The 21,436-nt window shown below is 39.3% G+C and overlaps 1 protein-coding gene across 9 annotated transcripts in view; it reads left to right on the forward strand.

Moving 5' to 3' along the window:
• The window catches only part of SOX5 (SRY-box transcription factor 5), a 569,607-nt gene that overhangs the window by 376,534 nt on the left and 171,637 nt on the right, over positions 1 to 21,436 (forward strand). Inside the window, exon 1 of one of the 9 annotated variants that reach the window (XM_058655913.1) lies at positions 480 to 610. The exons of 6 other annotated variants lie outside the window; for them this stretch is intronic. The gene's annotated coding sequence lies outside the window, so the exon portion shown is untranslated. Of the gene's footprint in view, positions 1 to 479; positions 611 to 21,436 lie in introns of those variants that run through there. 2 more of the 9 variants (XM_058655914.1, XM_058655915.1) reach the window with 2 other exon arrangements.

Raw genomic sequence — 21,436 nt, forward strand, 5'->3', positions numbered from 1 at the left:
CACATCTTTCTCATGCACTTTAGCAGGAGCTGGAAGTGGAGCAGCCAGGATTCAAACTGCTGTCAATATGGTTTGCCAATACTGCAGGCGGCAGCTTCATTCGCTACTCCACCACTTTGACCCTGATCATGTATTCTTAAAGCTTCACCACTGCCCCCCAAAGTCCATGTTAGCAGGAAGCTGAAGTCTGGGGCCAGAGCTAGGTATTGAAGTTAGGATATCACACTGTGGGACAGGACATCTTAATCATGACTCCTGTGGCACAGGGAGTCAGAAACATCTGGTCCATGGGCCATGTAGGTAAGCCCCCAAGAAATCATGTGGTCTTTTTCTGCCAAGACAACCACAAGTAGAACTGGAGAGCCAATAAATATAGAGGAGGGTTGTTTTAGGTTGAATATTTTGTATGGGCCGCAAATGATGTCAGAATGTCCAAACAGCCCTCGTCAGAATAAGGAATCCCCACCCCTGCAGTGTTTCTCAAACAAAAAGTATGTTAAGGATTACGTGTGAACCTATTCCAGAGCAATCAGGTGAAAGTTAGTAATTTATCCAAGATCTCACAACTAGTGACTGGTAGAGCTATGACCAGAAACAAACTTTTCTAACAGTGAGAACAAATTTTCTTAAGTATAAGCATTTGAAAACCTTAGGATTTCAGTCTTAGCAGAATGTCAAGCTTTTGCCAGGGCACGCTTTGTGGTACAGAGGACTAAAGCATTGCTTACATACCCGAATCCCAAGTACAGTGCTGATTCATGTCCTGGATGCTCTACTTTTTTTATTCATTTTTATTGGAAAATCAGATACACAGAGAGCAGGAGAGACAGAGAGGAAGACCTTCCATCTGATGATTCACTGCCCAAGTGACCACAATAGCTGGAGCTGTTTCTGATCAGAAACCAGGAACCAGGAGCTTCTTCCTGGTCTCCCATGTGGGTGCAGGGTGCCAAAGCTTCAGGCCGTCCTCAACTGCCTTCCCAGGCCACAAGCAGGAAGCTGGATGGGAAATGGCACCACTGGGTTTAGAACCTGTGCCCACGTGGGATCCCAGCGCATGCATGGTGAGGACTTTAACCAATGGGCTACTGCTCAAGGGCTCTGGATCCTCTACTTTCTAACCTGACTCCATGCTAGTGTGCCTGGCAGGCAGCCAATGATGGCTCAGATACTTGGGCCCCTGCTACCCAAGGAGAACTGGGTGGAGTCCCTGGCTCCTGGCTTTATCTTGGCCCTAGCTCTAGTTGTTGAAGCCTGAGTTAGTGAACAGTAGATGGAAGATCAATTTCTGTTTCAGTCTGTATCTTTCTGTCCTTCTGCCTATCAAGGAAATATTTTTCTTTCTTTTTTTAAAGAGTTTCTATCTTCCACCTGTTTACAGAGTGAGAATTAAGTTTATAAAAAAAATAGCATTGTGGGCCCAGTACAGTAGCCTAGTAGCCTCACCTTGCATGCTCTGGGATCCCATGAGGGTGCTAGTTCATATCCCAGCTGCTCCACTTCCCTTTCAGCTCCCTGCTTATAGCCTGAGAAAGCAGTGGAGGATGACCCAATGCTTTGGAGCTTGTGCCTGCATGGGAGACCCGGAAGAGGCTCCTGGCTCCTGGCTTTAGATCAGTTCAGCTCTGGCCATTGTGACCACTTGGGGAGTGAATCAGCAGACAGAGGATCTCTCTCTCTCTCTCTCTCTCTCTATCTGTAATATCTGCCTTTCCAATAAAAAAATAAATCTTAAGAAAAAGAAAATAACACTGTATTTGAAATAACTGGGGGAATATTAAGAGTTCTATGATAGTGTGGTGTGTCTCCTTGCCCTAGGGATAGTGCGGATACATGAAGCTGTCATAACCCATCGTGCTTTGGTAACAACAGAGCTACAACAAAAACCTAGGAGGCAGGAAGTGGCTCAGGTACTCCATAGAAGGTTCTGCACAGCTTCAGGTGTTCTCATTAACTAACAGCAGCTCTCAGATATGTTTGACAAGTTGTTAATTTGGGACGATATTAGAACTACTTAGTGGAAAAGTCACGATACATTTTTGTCAGTTAAGTTACACAGTTACGGGACGCACTGATGAAGCGGTAGGAACGGAAATCTCGAAACGTCAGATTCCGTTCTTCCCCCCCGAGATCCTTACCATACTTCCTTTTAGGTTGTGTATTCCCTCTTCGTCTTCCCATTTCTTCCTTTTCCTCAGAAACATGGAACAGGGAGGGGGGAAAGTAGAGAAATAAATCAGATCTATAGCAGATATTTTTACAGTTTTAACATAAAAGCGCATGTGCAGATGTCTGCTTCACGTTACCTCTTGGGATGCCCACATCCTGTTTGCACAGTGGCTGCTGGGAGACCTGGCTACTCTGGTTCCAAGCCAGGTTTCTGCTAATAGACACCACAGGTGTCTTACAGGTAATGGGCCAACTACTTGAGCCTCTGCTCCCTGTGAGAGATACCTCAGTGGGAGACCAGGATGCAGCTTCAGCCTGGTCCAGCCCTGGCTTTTGGAGCACTTGGTGAATAAACCTGTGGAACTCGCTTTTTCTATGTCTACACCTTTCAAATAAAATAAAAAGTAAATGTGTGCGTAATCAAATATGTAAGAATTTACCATAGTTTAAATTATTTTTGATATTTGCAAGTAGTCATCTAGTCTTTTGATCTGTTCTTCTCTTCTTTCTTAAATAAGCAGCCCAGACATCTGGGGAAAACAAACATACCAAATTTAGTTGTTGGTCCTGATTGAATTTTCTCAGTTGTTTTGTACCATGGTGGCTCACAGTGTTGGAAAGCAGTACATTTTAGTGTCTTGATGCGATAGTGAGCTATAGTATTAGATAATTCTCAATTAAGACTGCCTTTAAAATTTTTATCTCAATCATAATTACACAAAAACTTCACTTGATCCAAATGTTCGTAGAGGCATACAGATTGGCTAGCTGGAGTGGACTGGTAAGTGAAAAGTTAAGACAGATTTTCATACAGCGTGCATGTTGAATGGTAGCAAAGATAGTACTGCCCCAACGTTTCCCTCATGCATTTAGTAACATTTCTCTTTTAAAGCAATTAATCTAGACATCTTATTTCATTTCATTTATACATCTTTCAACTTAAGAAGTACAACCATCTTTGTACATTTGCGTGTATTCACAGTTATGCCCTCTTAATTAAGCAGATTAGTTAAACTTTTTCTTGGCCAGTTATTTCTTTTCTCAACCCCTTGTGGAAAGAGCAGTGGTAGGTTTAAGTCTAGATTGTTTCTTCAAAGAGGAGACGCCCTAAGCATTAGCAAATGAGCCAGCTTTATTCAGTTAGTTAGGACCTGTTATTTAAGAGTTGCTTTTTCTTCTTTAAAAAAGGAATGCTGATTCTAAACGTGCCTGTAACTCTCAATGGATTCAAGGTTCAGTGTGCATTTCTTCCTTATAGACTTCATAGTATTGAAGTCTTCTGCCAGATTCATCTATGTAATTCATTAGCAGGAAAAACAGAACATGTGCTGTTCCTCTTTGCAATATAATAAATTAATTTACTCTTCAAATAAAATTGTATCTTGGTATTGAAATACCCAAGTTCTTTTAAGAACATGTCTGTTTCTTTATGAGAGTTTTTGTTTTGGAAATCCAAGAAATTTAAATCTTACATGTTTTTTATGCACCAATACTTTCCTCATAGTTTTGTTTATTGATCTTAAAAGCAGAACCTTTATGCATTCCCATTTGCTATAATCTAACTAACTTTTAATGCACATTAATTCACGAGATGGAAATTTTCAGAAAGACCTTTCTGGATTTTTTCTAGGGGAATTAACTTTTCCCCTCTGTCTATTAAATGTTCAACAGTACCCATCTTTTAACAATTTTATGTCTTAATTTTTCATATTAAATCAACTTGTTTCTAATATTGATAGAGGGATGATTTATATTTCCAATAATGAACTGAGTCCTGTGGGTCATCCTGGCCCAAGTCCTGTTAGTAAAACCTTTTAAAGGAAGTGAATGAGTGACCTCTGTGCTTCCCTAATGGCAACAAATTGAGTGTTCCCCGTTCCCCGCATTCCCTTTCATGTGGAAGCTTCTGATGGGACAGTTTTCTGTAGTTTTGGGCATGAGTTTGAGAAGCCTGTCCTGGTGTTATGTTCCTTACTAGGTCTCAATAATAATTCATCGAATTTAAGAATCTGGTCAGCAGCTAATAGGGTAAACCCAGCACTAGTCTCCAGAAGAAATTCAAGGAAGAAGTTTCTCAAGGCAAATTTATAGATATGGTACTTCGTTCAACTGCATGTTTCTCACGATTCTCATGCGAAGCGATCGATTTTTGACCTTTGATGAAGGATTCCACAAATTTATTGCATCTGCCTTCTGATTAACTCTCCTGACTGTCGTACATTGTATTCTCTGGAAGGCAAGAATTGTTACTTAATAATTACCTATCATTTTTTCCTGAGACATAAGATAAGCTATACAAGACCAGACCTTGCTCTGGTTCTCCGTCTCTGTCTGGAATGAAAAAAAAAAATACTTCAGTTCCATAATTCCTTAATTAGAGTATACATTCTTCTATCATATATAGGAATTAACTTTGTTCATTAAATGTTGTGGCTTGTATGATCTGTATAAAATATGACTGAAGTGCGTTAGTAGTTGGGCCCAGTGCAATGGCTCAACTAGCTAATCCTCTGCCTTGCAAACACTGGGATCCCATATGGTTGCCAGTTCATGTCCTGGCTGCTGCACTTCCCATCCAGCTCTATGCTCCTGGCCTGGGAATGTAGCAGAAAATGTCCCAAGTACTTGGGACCCTGAACCCACATGGGAGACCCAGAAAAAGTTCCTGGCGCCTGGCTTCAGATGGGGTCAGATCCAGCCGTTGTGGAAAAGGGTTTTGGAACTACACAAATGTGCATCAATCTTTGCATCTTCACATCTAATCTGCCGTATACACTTGGAAGGATGGCCAATTCTGAGTTTGCTTTCTCCTGCTGATAAAATGGGCATTATACCAACTGACTCAGTGCTGGTTACTCTGAGGGTTAAGTAGGATTACACGTAATGCTAAGTACTTTTATATAAGTCATTAGTGAGGGGAAAATGCCTGTATTTCCAGTGGTGGGCAATTTAATGAATATTTCCAGACACAGAAGAATTTTCTAAGGCAAAAAAACCCCCAAAACAACAACAGAAAACAAACAAGAATATAATGTGCATACTGATAGTCACTGAGAACTTAAGAGTTCAGTTTCCAGGTTCCTGTGATTTTAGGCATATACAAGGGAGTTTTAGTGAGCCTTTCTTTAGTTCTGTCTCACGTTTGAACACTGGTAAACTGAAACCAAATAAGCTCAGAAGATTTTCCCAGCATTGCCTAAGTTCTTGCTTGTGGAACCGTGGCTGGATTCCAAGTTTCCTGAATTTTGGCCCAGGTCATTTTTATTTCACCAATATTCTAACCATTTAAGGCTTAATGGACTAAAGTTTTAAAATGAGTTTTCTTTCCCTGGGAACTTATTTCTACAAAGTAAAAATACAACTTGACTTATGTACAATTGAATGATTAAGTTACAGCAGTGGGCCCCACCAGTTTGCGATAAAGGTTCATTTTATTGGAGCCAAAGTTCTCTGAGCTCATTAGAGTTTTGGTAATTCTCAATCATTTATTATGTGGAAAGAAATCTATTTGGAAACACTGTATTGAAAACATAATAATGGTAAAGGTGAAATAATAGTAGCTGACTGAGCTGCTGATTTATTTCTTTCTCTGAATGTGGTAAGTTGGCAGCGTTTTGCACCAGCACTAAGACCCCACACACATCCGTGAACACAAAGAGATTATAAAGTAACCTTGTCTCTTTGGAAGCCTGGAAATGCCAAGAATAAGCACCTTGCAATTAAGGTAGCATTTCAACCTGAGGAGGAATTGTATTAACTCCTTGAGTTCCAACCCAGATGCAGCTGAGAAGTGCGTGCAAATAGAACAAGTATACCACAACTGGCCAGGATGCTGTTTCCACACGTTCAGAGCATATAAAGAGATTTTAAAAGCTAGGCTTAAGGGTGACTGCCCCCTCTGCTCCAACTTTCTGGAAACACAACTTCCCTTCCCAAACATGGGTGGCATGCCCTGAAGGAACAGAGAGAACCTAGAAGCCCCTCCTGTCTCCCCTCCTGGCATCCCCACCTCACTCCATACTCACAGGGGAGCCTCTAGGAAATCCTTCCAGACTTGGTCTTAAAAAAAAAAAAAAAATTTGCTGCTGATTCCCTAATGATAAAATTCCAGTCATTCTTCCCATTTCTCTGTCCAGCTGAATCTGTATCCACGGACAGAGAATATAGAAAGACACATGTGTACATTTTTGCTCGTCTTGATGTTGCACACACTCCTTGGCTTAACAGAACAGAAGGAAAAAAGGAAGGCTGCCATTCAGAGTTCACTCTTCTCTGAGGGCACTTGAAAAAGTTCTTGGCAAAGTGGAATGAAGAGATTATGCGTCTTGAAAGTGAGTGAGCCTTTGGCACAGCGGTTATCACTTGAGATGTGTGTGTTATGCAGTGCCTTGCTTTGTGTCCCAGCACCTCCACTTCCTGTCCACCTGCCTAATGTACACCATGGAGAGCAGCTAGTGGTGGCTCGATAACTTGGGCACCTACCTACTGTATGGGAGACCCTGATGGAGTTCCAGGCTCATGGCTTCACATTGTCCCAGAGCTGGTTGGTCTCAGTATTTGGGGACCGAACCAACAGTCTCAAAGTTTATTTTGGCACAAGACATTTTCGAAATCCATGCTTGGTGTTTTCATGAGGTACATTTTGCATGGACTTTGTGAATGATCATTATCAGTACCTTTACTCAGAATAAACCCCTTTAAAATTCCCAAAATATTTACTTTAATGAACCTCCAAGTACTTACTCTTCTGTTCAAAAAAATATATAATATATACTTGTGGTGCTCTTTGTGAGTTCACCTTAGATGTCATTAACTTTCAAACATTCAGATTTATTTAGTTGCTTCATTACCATTTTGATAGGCTCCCCCATTCCGTTCTCTCCCCCACAATATTGGTATTGGTCTTTTAAATTCTTTGAGCAGGTACTTCCAAACAATTTAGCCTTTTCCTGGGAAATGGAGTTTATGAATCTCCCTTTGGCTCTTGCCTTTTTGCGTCATGTCCCACTGTCCATTTTTCTTTCCCTGTAATTAGATATGTGTGTGTATTACATATATAAAAATAATGTGTAAATGTATATATATAAAATAGATAATATATATAGTATATACATTTGTGTGTGCCCATTTAGCAACATACTAATCTACTGTGCTTTACCCATTTTTGATCTAGAAGACAAAAAGGGATACAGTGTTTATGTGTAAATGTGTAACTATTTTCTCGATAGTCTCCTGGGACACCTCCCAGTTCATTTCTTTGTAGCATCTTGCTTGCTCAGGGTTGTGGTATACCTTTCTCTTCCTCTTGTCATGTTGTTCAGCTATTCGTTGTCTAAGTGACCATTAAGAAGCCTTCACATCTCTGGAATCTACTTTTCTTTGAATTATTTCACCTTGCCCTACGAACCCCTGCTTTTTTAATGAATTTATTAACATTGGTTTGTTAATATTTATATAGAATTTTTAACAGCTCTGTGATCTTGATGTTTTAAACTTCATACTATCATTCTAGAGGTTGTAGTTGAGATAACAAAATCTGTATTGCTTTTAAGCTGATGGCAATAGTGAGGTGATGTTGACAGCAATGTTTGGAAATTGTAATCCTGGGTTTGTAATTCATCCTGCCTTGGGCTCCTCACTAAAACATAAAAATGCATATCATGCCAGCAAATTCTTCTGTTCTTTCATTTTTTCCTTTAATGTGGAATCCCAAGTTATCTCTGCTTTCATATTTCTGTTATCCCATTGGGATGGCATGCCTCGGTTTCTTCTTTTTTCACTCTTTCCAGTGTGATTTCTGAACTGAATGCTTCGGGTAATCCCTTTGGAGGTTTGTTTATTCTTCCGTGCATGTTGCTGTGGTCTGCAGGAGGGAGGTCTGCTTAGGAGCTGAAATGGCAGGGTCCTGGAACCTGCGGGCTCAGCACTGAGAACAGTTTATCCACAGTTGCCCTGTGTGTGGACCAGATGCTTTTTCACATACTCTGGCTGTGGCTGCTCTGGAATCCCTGAGTCTGGTCCAGACAGCTGACTGACAACATGTTCCCCATGACTTCTCAAACTTTTCCCAAACTAACTTACCTGTGGTCCAAATGGAGCCCTGTGGCTCTGCTACCATGACCCAGCAGTTAACAAAGCAGAAGTCATTGGTGCTGAGACAAAATGCTGGGAAACAAACCAGAACAAAGTGAGTCAACAACAGCAAAAGAAAGTTCTGGGAGAGTTTTGGAGTGAAGTCAGAATGTTACAAGAACGAGCCACTTTGCGTTTCAACTTCCTTTGCACATCGATGTAATAAAATAATCACAGGAGATACTCAGATGTTTCATAGGCTTAAAAAATTAGCCAAACAATGTTCTTTAGTGGTCTGTATGTTTTGTAGCCTCACTGTCTGTTCTGTGATGTATAGATCCTCCCATTTTAAAGATAAATAGTTTTAGTACAGATTTTCTTTCATTTTACAGAATGTTAATCTTAGTCAAGATTTCCAGATCCTAGACTATTCAGTTATATAATTTATGCAAGGCTTGAAACATCATTTTATTTCTGTAACTTTAAAAAAAATTTTTTTTTTTTAGTTTGAAAAGCAGATTTACAGAAAGAAGGAGAGAAGTCTTCCAACCACTGCTTCCCTCTACACACTGGCCATATGGCTGGAGCTGACCCAATCTGAAACCCATTTTTTTGGGTGTCTCACGTGGGTGCAGGGGCCCAAGGACCTGAGCCATTCTGCTCTTCTTTCCCAGACCCTAAGCAGGAAGCTAGATAGAAAGTGGGACAGCCAGAACATGAACCAGCACCCATATGGATATTGACATTTCAGGTAGAGGGTTAGCTTACTACACCAACACATCAACCCCTATTTTTGTAACTTTTTGACTTGACATTATTTAAAAGTTGAAAAAAAAATCACTGTGATCACATAGCAGTATACTGGTGAGACTTACTAAGTGCTTGGCATTTTTAGCAGTGATCTCAACACAGTGATCCCAGGGATTGGGACAGGTAGTGGTAACTTCTCCACGTTGGAATGGCAGTCCTGAAGTTGGAGTGTTTGATTTGGGGACCCTGACAGCTGAATACTTGGTAACTGGAAGGGTGCCTACTCCCTCTCTCACTGTACAGGTGCAGTCAAGTGTGATTTTATTCATAAAATGTTTAGAAAATCAGAGAAGCAGGTCTTATCAAGCTGAGTTAAGTCTATCACACTGGCAAGTATAACAGGACTTTTCAAACACAATTTATTTTCACTTCCCCAGTAAAGGAAGTGAAATGATCAGACTTCACAAGTGGATATACTCGGTGTATGTACATAAGGAACTGATGTATTCCACAGAAGCAAACACAGAATATAACTAACCATCCACTCAGAAATGCTAACAGAATCCATATAGCACGCAGTGTTTACAAAAGATAGAGATCTCTTTATAATTATTTAATGTTGACATTCCTCATATACCCAAATAGAAAACTGTTAAACTAGCCTCCATAATATAAACTTGTGTTTAGTCAAAAGATGTAAACTAATGACTAATTTTACTATTATGTATTTATTTAATTATGGATACATCAATCTATGTATATTAATATCACACATATTAATATGTGTATGTATACGTTGGGTGTGAGAGAGATGTGTGTGTTCACATATCAAAGTTTCTGTATGTTGATTTCAATAATTTGCTTTTCCGTTACCCTCTGTTTATTGCCAAAACCGGTGGACTTGAACTTGTTTTTTTTTTTTTTTCTCCCTTAGCCACTGGTTAGTCTTTAGAGAAAATTGTTAAGAGTTTGTCTGAGATGCAGACAGAAGCAGCTCCTGTGTTCTGTTGCACTCATCCAAATGCGCTCAGGAGTTGGGGCTGAACCCAGCTGCAACTGGGAACCAGGCACTCCACCCAGCTCTCCCAGGACCTCTTAGGATCCCCATCAGCAGGAGGCAGGAGATGGGAGCCGGAGCCAGGCCGTGAGCACTCGTGCTGTGATGTGGGAGCTGGATACTTTGCCTTGTGTCATGATTGCTAGAGTCTGTGCTCACTCCTAGAACACGGTTTTGCTTCCTGTCTACCTTGCTATCCTGTTTTCACAGCCTGCCAGTGCCTGTGTCCGTGCTGCTTGTGGGACCGTGTGAAGTATAGCCGCTAGTTTCCCTTCCCCCTTTTTACTTTTTCTTTCCCTGGAGTTAGTTGTCTTCCCTTTCTCCTCTTTCTTCTCATCAGTTAATGAGGTTTTATGTTTGCAGCGAATAAAAAGTCGTCCACTACTAAATACAAGGAGTCCGGACAATTGGGTTTTGTTTTATTCATTTTGAAAACAAATGGATTTTCTGTAGGGTTTTCCAGGAGGCAGAAAACATAAATGGGCTCAGATGGAGGTGTCCCAGAGTGTTACTTTAATCCATTACTGCAGATTTTCCTTGATCAAGGGCGTGTTGTCATGAGCCCTCGTGTCAGGCAGTCAGAAAAAGAGGAGAGATGTGGCTGCTGTAAGGTAAATCAAGAGATAACAATAAAATTCTCCTGTTGCCTGGTGGAGGTATTTAGGATGTGTTTTCTTTATATCTTCATCCGCCCCTAATTGAGGATGCTTTAGAATTGAATGACTAGCAGTCAAAACGTGTGTGCTTCAAGCTGAGAAGAAAAATGCTGGTGTCTCCGCTCCCAAGCTGATGGCGCTTTGTACACAAGTGACAGCTACAGTCACTTTGAGTGACTGATAAGTGGGAAGCTTTGCCACTTACCAAGGAATGCAGGCTGAAAAGAAAAGACGGGAGCCGTTGAGATGCTTTGGCATGTTCAAAATAACATCTTACATCAGTCAGACTCCCAGGCACTCGGAGACATTTTAAAATAAAGTATCTGGAAGTGTGGTATATGTGTGTGTATATGGAGAAGGACGGGGGAAAAAAATCAAGAAGAGGGGAAGGAGCAAGTGTTGTTGCTGAGGCCCCAATTTGTGAATAGAATCAGTGGTTAAATCATTTCCACACATGTGTGATGCAGTTCACCTCGCGTTTGAAGCACTCAAATGTGAAAGATATGCAACTGTCAATCTCCAGCGTCCTTGTATAAGCAGCTGGCTTTGTCCAAATGGATGCCTTGAAGCACCTGAGTAATAAAAATGTCATCCACTTATACAGATGGTAATTTTTGTCCTGCAAAAGCATCTCAATCTCGTAATCCCACTTCCTTTCTTGTGTAAATATTTAATATTTACAAGATATGTTGGAACTTTTCAGCTCAAGCTATAATGGCCTTGTTATGTAATAAAATAGTGTAGGGGGTGTGTTTCTGTATGTTTCTTCTGTTAATTTTAAACATAGCTTTAAAATTATTCCAGTGGGGGAAGAGACAGATTTCTCTGATGAATAAGTTCTACAAATTGGAAATATTTGAAGATGACATTTTAAAGACATAAGTGTCAAGTGTCTTCTCTGTGTTTATACAAGTTATTTTTCATGTAGATTCTCAATAAGAAAGGTGGGATATGTCTTACATAGTTCTTTTTCAGTGTGATAGAATCTAAATGCATTAGTCAGCCTACCTGAATCCACTGTAAGTTTAGAGATGTGGTTGTAATACCATATCTATAGTTAACTCTTTTTTAAACATTTATTATTTTAATGGAAGGGTATCAGAGAAAGGGAGAGATGAGCAGAGGGAACTTTGATCTGCTATTTAACTCCCCAAATGGCCCCAGTGGCCAGGGCTGGGCCAGATTGAAGCCAGACTTCAGAGCTCCCACTTGGTCGAAAGAGGTTGACCTCCCAGCAAGGAGCTGACCTGGAAGCAGAGCAGTTCCAAGTGGAGAACCAGTGCCCATGTGTGATGCTGATGTCACAGGTAGTAGCTTAGACCACAACACCTGCTCCTATAGTTAGCTCTTCACCACCCTTGCTTTAAGCCTGTGTCCTGTGGACTACACAACTTTTTAACTCTTCCCAACTGCTACAGAATGGAAGACTACTGATTTTTTACAGTATGTAAAAACTTTGAGTATACATAGACAATTTTTTTTTTGAGTGAGCACAAAAGAAGACTGTGGTAGGACAGTGTGGAACACAGACCTTGGTCTGTGAATTGCTGGAAGTCTTCCCCATGGAAGGGAACAGAAGAAAGCCACTTCAGCCCAGCTCACATTTTTTTTTTCACACTGTAAGACTTCCTAGGTAAAGAAACAAGTGTGATGGTTTGCCTTCCAATATAGATGGCTAATCTTACAGATAGCTCTTTGGGTCCAATGATCAATAAAATTACTTCAGTAAAAAGAAGTGTACCTTAGAGATAAGCTAGTCTAAGTGTTTCTTTTTCTGTGGAAGAAGAAGAAATTGTACAGTCATGTCTCAATGGAGATGGCCCCAATTCTAGTTAATCATATTGAAGAAAGCCAGATCATAGGGACTTATGAACATGAACTCTGCAAAGTTCTGTAGATGTGTTCTCATAGAGTTCACTTCCTCAGACATTGGAAGTGAATGTTCAGTCTGTCAGTGAGGGAATTGGGAATAATATTTTAAAGTTTTCATAAAAATTCTAAATTATGGGCCCGGCGGCCTAGCGGCTAAAGTCCTCCCCTTGAACGCCCCGGGATCCCATATGGGCGCCGGTTCTAATCCCGGCAGCTCCACTTCCCATCCAGCTCCCTGCTTGTGGCCTGGGAAAGCAGTCGAGGACGGCCCAAAGCTTTGGGACTCTGCACCCGCGTGGGAGACCCGAAAGAAGTTCCTGGTTCCCGGCTTCTGATCGGCACAGCCACGGCCCGTTGCGGCTCACTTGGGGAGTGAAACATCGGACGGAAGATCTTCCTCTCTGTCTCTCCTCCTCTCTGTATATCCGGCTTTCCAATAATAATAAAGTCTTTAAAAAAAAAATTCTAAATAATACCACATGTAGAGAACAGGTAGAAAATCTCAAATACACCAGTCAACGCAGTCAGTAGTTCATCTGAGATGGTAGGAGTAGAAAAAAAATCTCTGAAGAATTTATGTTGGCTCTGGTTGGTTGGTTTATTTTTATTTAAAACATTATTACAATGAGATAGTAACTCTGACCTAGTTTGCATTGAAATCTTTAACATGTCACAGAAATCTCAAAAATAATGAAATGAAAAAGGGGAAAAAGCCAACAGCATTGTAGTATGAGAATAATGTCTAATATGTTTTTCCCAAGAAAAGTCTCTTTGATTAATGGTAATTGAGGCTGTTTTAAAGTAAAACTTAAATATTTTAAAGAGCCTCTAGGATTCCCTGCTATCATTTCTAGTCCTACGTTAGGATACACTTCTTTTGGCTAAGGGAAATACCTCCTCATTATATGATGGTTCTCAACTTTTTCTCCCTCTGTAAAATGTTGCCTGCGTCCCTGCTCCTTTAGGAAATCTGATGTCCTTGTAATGTGTGATTTACTGAGAGCTCATTCTCTCTCTCTCCCCTTCCTATTGTTTTAGAGCATCCATTTGCCTTGTTGCGGACGGGCCTCTTGTGTCAGGGAACAGGGCCTGGACTGCTTGCCCTTGATCTCAGCCTCCCTGAGAGAGTGAGTGAAGTCTTGTGTGGGTCAAGGAGGTCTCTGCCCTTCCTGGCAACACCAGTGCAATTTGGAGGTGTGCAGATGCTTCCCACAGCAGATGGGCACTCTCACCTCCTGCTTTCTAACTGTCTTCTACCACCTTATTTCCTTTTCCTTTCTTTTGGACTCTTATCTGTTTTCTTTCCCCTCAATTACTCCTGTGCTGGTGTCATGAAATTGTTCCCAGATGACAGATCCCTCAATAGGGATTTAGAAGCAAGAATGCAATGCAGAAATTATTATCCTTCAGAAATGTGTTTGTAAATAGCTGCCTTTTGAAAGAACAGTACCTTCAAAAAATGAAAACACTAATCTTTATGTAAAGATTATAGAATAGGGGATGAGAGAGCTTCGATACCTCATGAATTTTACTCATTATGATGCCATGATACCAGAGTTGTTATATTAATGTGTATTTCTATTTTGTGACCACTGTAAAATACAGGGTTGTTTTTTTAAAGATTTGTTTATTTTTCTGAAGGACAGATTGAGAGAGAGCTCTTTGATCTGCTGGTTCACTCCCTAAATACCCTCAGGGGCCAGAGCTGGGCTGGACTGAATCCAGGGACTAAGGAGATTCTTCTAGATCCTCCATGTGGGTGCAGAGGCCCAAGTCCTTGCATTGGCAAGGAGCCAGAATGCAAGTGGAATAGCTGGGATTTGAACCAGAGCCTACACAATACTATTAGTGATGTCTTTACCCACTATGCCACTGTGCCAGTCCCAACATACATTGTTACTAATTTTAAACAAATTCATTGTATTCTTTTAAAAATACGTATTTTTATTTTATTTTATTTGAAATTTGGAGCCACAGAGAGGGAGAGACAGAGATCTTCCATCTGCTGGTTCACTCCCCAGATGGCGCAAGGGCCAGAGCTGAACCAGTACAAGGCTAGGAGCCTCTTCTGGGTCTCCCAGTTGGGTAGGACTTGAGCCATCCTCCTTTGCTTTACCAGGCCATATGCAGGGAACAGGATCAGAAATGGGGCAGCTAGGACACAAATTACTACCCATATGGCATTCCTGTGCTGCAAGTGGAAGCTTAACCCACTACACCATGGCATAGGTCTCCTTCACATTCTAACGGATCTGGGCTAATCCAAGCTCTGTGCCCACTTTACACTCTGACGACTTTCTTATTACAACAGCATAGAAGAAACATTAGAAGAATTGATGGCAGGAAAAAAATAGTAATTTAGTAAAGCCAAATATTTGGTGTTCATCAATTAGCTTTATATTAAGGATTATCAAATTAAATACTTCTGTAACTAACTAAAGTGCATGTCGTAACTTTGCCCACCTGCTGCCTCCCAGGATGTGCAGAAACATGCAGCAGGAATTCGAAGCTGGAGTAGACACTCCAGTATGGGAGGCAGGTGTCCCAGCTGACAGCTTAATCACTAGGCCAAACTCCCATGTCCATTAGTGCGTATTTTGTCTAAAATGGAGAAGAGATGCCTGTTTGCTAGATGTTATCATATGGTATTTAAACCGAGACAGAGTTAATCTTCCAACTTAACCCATCTCCGTAAAGCTTTGTTAACAGCTCTTGCAGTCTTTCTCTTAAAAAAAGCTTTATTATTTTCATCATGAGACTTAAAGAATAGGAAAAGAATTTTTAAAATTACCCCTACATTTCATATTCATTTTAATATAACCTTACAGTGAAATGATACCTGAGAAATGCAGGCAGAATGATTTGGAGAAATCATTATTTTTTGAATTTTCATAGCAGAAGGACAAGGCCTTAAGTGTGATCTGTGAAAACATAGTATGTTGCAAGCATCCGTGTTCAGTTTAGTTTAATTTGTTGTGATCAGATTCTGCTTTGGCCCTGAAATTAAGGTCAATAAGTGTTGACTCTACTTGTTTGTGTGCTGGCGCACGCTCTCTCTCTCTCTCTCTCTCTCTCTCTCTCTCGCTCTCTCTCTCTCTTTCGTTATTGTGTGCAAAAAGGTTAAGTTAGGAAGTTTGATAATCATTCCTAAAGTATTCTATAGTCTGTGAATCGAACTGAATTTCAGGAAGCAATGATTTCAGAATTTGAAAATGCATTGCATGAAATTTTGAGCAATGCATATCCCAGAATAATTATATTATTTCAGTGTTTTTAAACATCCTCAAATTAGTATCTTCTACTAGCATTAGGAAGTATTAAAGTACTAAAGATTTAATGTTATTTTCTTCTTTTTGAAATTTCTTCCCCAACAGATGTATTTATAGTTTGATTCCTTTTATTGATGCATTACTGGAAGATTTTTGGGTATGTGTATCTTTGATTTGAAAATATTTTTAAAAGCTGATAACCTATGAAAGCACTTTAAAAATTGCTACCAGAGACTATCAAGACAACACCACAAATATCTTATTGTGTCTGTTAGACTTATTATTGTAAAAGCCATCAAGGAAAGTTGTGAAGAATTAGGTCGACATTTTCCCCACTGGTGCTGTGGCCTGTTCAGGCAGCACATAACACGATGAAATAACTTCACTTTCCAATGTTATATTAAGGAAGACACTGAAAATAACCTCAGGATTTGCTGCATTTATTTCATTACTCCTCATCTATTCTCTTCACCTTGACCACTATTAAGTTTTATTCTGTTATCGCTGTGTTAAGCTGTACTAAATGTCAGTGGGATGTCTGCCCACATCATCTGTTGAAATGAAAGCTCCAGATCATAGAGGCTCATTCACTGAGGGTCTCTTTTTACAATCTTTCCTACTCACCTGCTTGCATAGGAAATATAATTCTGCCCCTATGTGATCTGGAACTGGTCTTAATAAACATGATGGTGAGAAGTGCTCCAGGCCTCTTTCTCATTCACTATTTAATAGCTGGCTGAAAGTGGGGGAGTAGTAATTAAGTCAGAACGCAAATGTTTATCATCGATGGGTAAAAGAAAAAAGTCAGGGATAGGAGGACTGACTAGAAATTATGGATTCAAAATTATACTAGCTAAATATTTTAGCGACTACAGTCATAATTCATTATAGTATATGTAACTGATACAATTTGAATATTTTTGGTCTTTTAAAGTTCCACATACGTATTTGTCTTCAGGTAAAGTTAGTTGTTCTTTAGATGGAAATTAAATATTTTAGATATTTTATTTAACCATCATGAGGACATCCTTGTTTTTATATTGTTGTTTTGGTTTGTATTTAAAAGTTCTCGCATATTCCTTAGATTGCCTGGTTCTAGTAGGAAACAGTGAATAACACAGCTTCATTTACTCCAAGAGTAAACTGGAGCAGTAATGGTAAATGTTTCCAGTTTCGAAAGGCCAATATCAGCTCAGGAGGAGAAGTATGAGCCACAAGGCATCAGGAGTGCATAGGCATTGGGAAGATTGTAGGATTACAGAGCCGTCTCTTTGCATGAGGTGGTAGTCAACCTTTTGAGGGTACCTGGGAGTGGGTAAGTAGAAAAAGTAGGTGTTTTCCTTGAAAGGATGCTTGCAAGGTGCATAAGCATTGTGTTGGAGACAAAAGAAACTCCACTGATTAATAAACGGGAGATTTTGCACAGACCATGGAATGTCATTGATTCTTAGCCTCTCTGTCTGGACCCTGGAAATGTTAGATTTGTGAAGTAAGAACTGCAGTGCTGTGATTGGCTTTCTAGTTTGTAGAATGCTGGAACAGACATTGTGTGGTGGTGTTTTTTTCTTTGTCATCTGTTTCCTCTCCTGTGATTCCTTATCTTATTATTGTCAACTTGAGATTTGAGTAGTCCGCATCCCAGAAGGTCTGTCTTCACTGGTGATGTTTTCCCAGGGGAAACGCGGAACCAGAGAGAAGACAGCTGAAAAATTATGAGTTTATTCACAAATGATATAATTAGCATTAAACTGTGATAATGAGACTAAAGGATTTTGTGTCTTCACAGTCCCCTGTCCTAATTATCTTTATACCACCTTATATTATCAAACATGTGAAATGGTAGATGGAACCAGAGAACAATGGCCAACATCTATGAAGCAGTAACTATCCCAGGATTCTCTTTTATTTTGTTAATAAGAATCCTAGCATTCAATATGTTTGTTGATTCGCATTTCTGACTTAACTCTGACTTTATTCACGTTGCATCTTATGTATTAATCTATTTTGTAAACCTTTACATTCATTCAGTTATACATAAGCACTTTAAAAAAGGCATGATACTCCAACATTTAATTTTATTTTACTGTGGATCACAAAACATTCTCTCTGTTGCATAATTTATGACATCTCCATAAGTTTGGATTCAAAATTTTAGTAAGCTCAAAGAAACCATAAAAATAACATACATGGAAAATTTAAATCATAGTTCACTTATGGAATTTTATCTAGAGACCAGGAAGTATTTAAGCTAAGCCTGAATGCTGTAAGATGTATTACTAATGATAATCGTGTTTGGAAAACAGACAGTGAGATGATGATGGTTTCTTTTTTACTGTAAACTAAATTGTTCACTGTTCTTTGAAGCTAAGCCCTTCTTTGGAGAAATTACTGCTCTTTTCTTTGATCCTCACTTATCAAGCTCTGTGCAAAGTTGCCGCGTGCTTTAGCCCTGATATTTCTGTACAGAATTCATTCTTTGGAAGGAGCATATGGGAGCAGTTGATTGCCTCTCCACAACTGGCATCTTGCCTCCAGCTGTGTCCAATAGCTGTAGCTAGTGAATAACTACTAACGTTGTTATTGGTCATAAAACTTGTGAAGGTACTTAGACGAATAATGGACTCTGCAGAGTAGAAGTCAATGTATAATTACTATCTGACCTTTAAATGTTACTGATCTGTCATCTAATATAAAATTAACATAGGTGCATGTTACAACCACTTTATTCTGTTTTAAACATTATATTACTATATTTGTGAGTTTTTAACTGCATTATGTGGCATTAATCTGGTTGTGTAAATGGACTGGACACACTCATCCTTAGTTATTAAGTTACAGAAAAATGAGCTCTGCCCATGTGACTATACGTTGCCCATGTGACTATTTTAAGAAATCAGAAACAATGATTTTCGAAGATAGCATTGTTGGTTGTGAGGGATCCCATGTAATTCTTTCATGGATTCTTTTTTCCTGTTGATTTACCTTACCATATACAAATACATGTGGTCAACTATTTCTTTTTTCGTAGATGTTTGATTCTACCTTATATGCATAGTTACATGTTTAAAATTTATAAAGAAAGTTTTCATTAAAATGACACTAGAATTCAGATGTCACATTAGAAAAATCAATTTTTCATTTGTTCTTTTGAAAAGTAAGTGCTTTTCAAATACAGACTGTTTCTCATTTTTATGCTTTATTTAAATTTTCATGTATCTTAAGTTAATTCAAAGCAAGGCATACTTAAGAAGCAAGTGAACTAATTATGTTAAATATTTGAAGATTCTTGTGGGAAAATTTTAGAAGAAAAATTCCGATTTTACTTTCATACTATGGAATATTATACAAATACTAAATAGGATTAAGGCAAATGCACTATTAAGAAAACAAGATAATTATAACCAATATGTATTATTTGAGTAAAGAGTGTTAGCTGTAGAACAATGTGTATGTATATAGATACAGTGTATACATACCTACATGCATATCATCCCAAATAATTTAAGTGTGTATATGTTCTCTCTCAATTACACACACACCCCCTAGAGAACATACCTGTTCTTTTGTTTATAAGTGGACCATAACATTTAAGGGAGAACAGAATACTGCCATAGCTCTGTTTCAGATGCTGCCAGCAGAAGCAGTATCCAAACAATTCTCCTGGAGGGTGATGTAGTGAGGTAGGTTTTCTAAATGGTCCAGAAGTGCCACAAAAGTTCTGTGTATTTCAGTACGGGGAGTAAAGTTGCCATTCACTAGCTTTTATAACTGCTGTTACTAGTACCATCAGCCTGAACTTAAAATGACCAGAATGCTGATGTCTTACCACCAGAGAGGTATTCCAAGCCCATCCCCCACCACCACCAACTCCTCAGGTCTGGAGACCAAGGTGCAAAGGTGTTGGTAGGGTGCATTCCTTCTGCAGGGTCTGTGAATGAGTTTCTACCATTCCTCCCAGGCAGCATGCAGTCCCTTCACAGCAGGTGTCAAGGTCTTTGGCCTATCTTTGTGTGATTCAGGTCTCTACCTGTCTTCTCCTCATTTTCTTCCATGTTTCTGTGTATCTCCAGTATATCCCCCATCCCTTCTTAAGGACACCAGGCTTTAAACTTAGTGCCCAACTTAAAGAAGCATCTGGAATGATCTCACCCTGAATTATATCTGCAGAGACCCCATTTGTCATAATAAGATCATATTCCCAAGTTCCAGAGGGTAGAATTGGGAAATGTGTTTGAGATGGCCACCAGTCAACCTACCATAGCTATCAAAAATACATTACTCACTTTGAGTGTTGAGTGTCACATTCTCAAGAATATGTTACCACTGTTAAAATGTGACTCCCAGGAACGCTGTCAGAATATAACATGGTTTTACCATCCAAGTGTTTTTCCAGTTTAAATCACTATGTAGGTGAAAGTCTATAGCACTCTTAGCTCCCAAGAATATGGTTTGATAAATCTTGACTCCTCATTTAATAGTTGCATCAACTTAAAATGTTGTGCAGCCTCCTGGAGTTACATATTTTCATTTGTCAATTCTATACAACAATATGAGCATATAAAGATTTGGTCATGATGGTGGCTGTGACTACACGTTATCTGTAGATGGACCTGGCTGCTTGGTTTGTCTTGGTTATAATCTCTCTCAACTCCAAGTGCTGTGTGAGCATGTGGACATACCCTCAAAGTTATTTGTCCCTAAATACATTGAATTATCTGATGGAGTCTGTACAAATAGGAAGTTGAGAAATTTAAAATTTCACCCTTGAGAAGTCTGAAAATGGCAGGTTTATATACTTTTGATTATTCTTACTATCTCTTGGCCATCTGGATCAAGAACTGTGTACCACTTTTGGTGTTTGTCCAGGACGTTGCTAAAATGTTTGGTGAAGTTGGATTTTCAGACAAGTGTTCTTGGGTGACTAAGCTTTAGTTGAGTAACAGTGGTGGCTTGGGTGCTGCCCTCGCTCTGATGTAACCATACATTAATGAGAGGTGTTGCCAGGACCCCAGGACTCTTCCGTCAGATCAGGGTGTAGTGGAGGCTGTGCTAGTCACCAGTGGTATGGCTTGAGTAGTTACTCTTCCTCCTCATTACTGAACCACAGGAGATATATGTTCCCTTCAGGTTTACTGTTTTTGAAATAAAGCATGACATCAATGACCAGTTAACAGAAGGTGCTTAATAAATGTTAACTAAAAAGAAAATATTAATGACTTCTATGGGATGATGAAGAAGATGATCATTCAAAAATGAAAATTCACAGTGAAATGAATTGTTTCCTTTTCCAGTAAGAGCCAGGATTTGATTTGTTGTAATAGATTAGTTGCTTTATCAGTATGACATTTTATAGCATGATTCTTATATTTTCTTGATGCAATTATGTCAGATTCTTTGTTAATGTTTTCTGTTCTGTACAGAAATACATTGTTAGGTTTAAATTTTACTAATAAAATGATACATAATTATCTCTAACATACATAGCAGATGTGTTTTAACATTTTTGATTTTACATAAAAACATGTCCAAATGTGCAATTATTTTTTGCATATTGAAACATGCTTTTTTGCCCATATATGTTTAAGTTTAGA

Source organism: Ochotona princeps, chromosome 27 (genome assembly GCF_030435755.1).
Source record: "Ochotona princeps isolate mOchPri1 chromosome 27, mOchPri1.hap1, whole genome shotgun sequence".
Taxonomy (NCBI): domain Eukaryota; kingdom Metazoa; phylum Chordata; class Mammalia; order Lagomorpha; family Ochotonidae; genus Ochotona; species Ochotona princeps.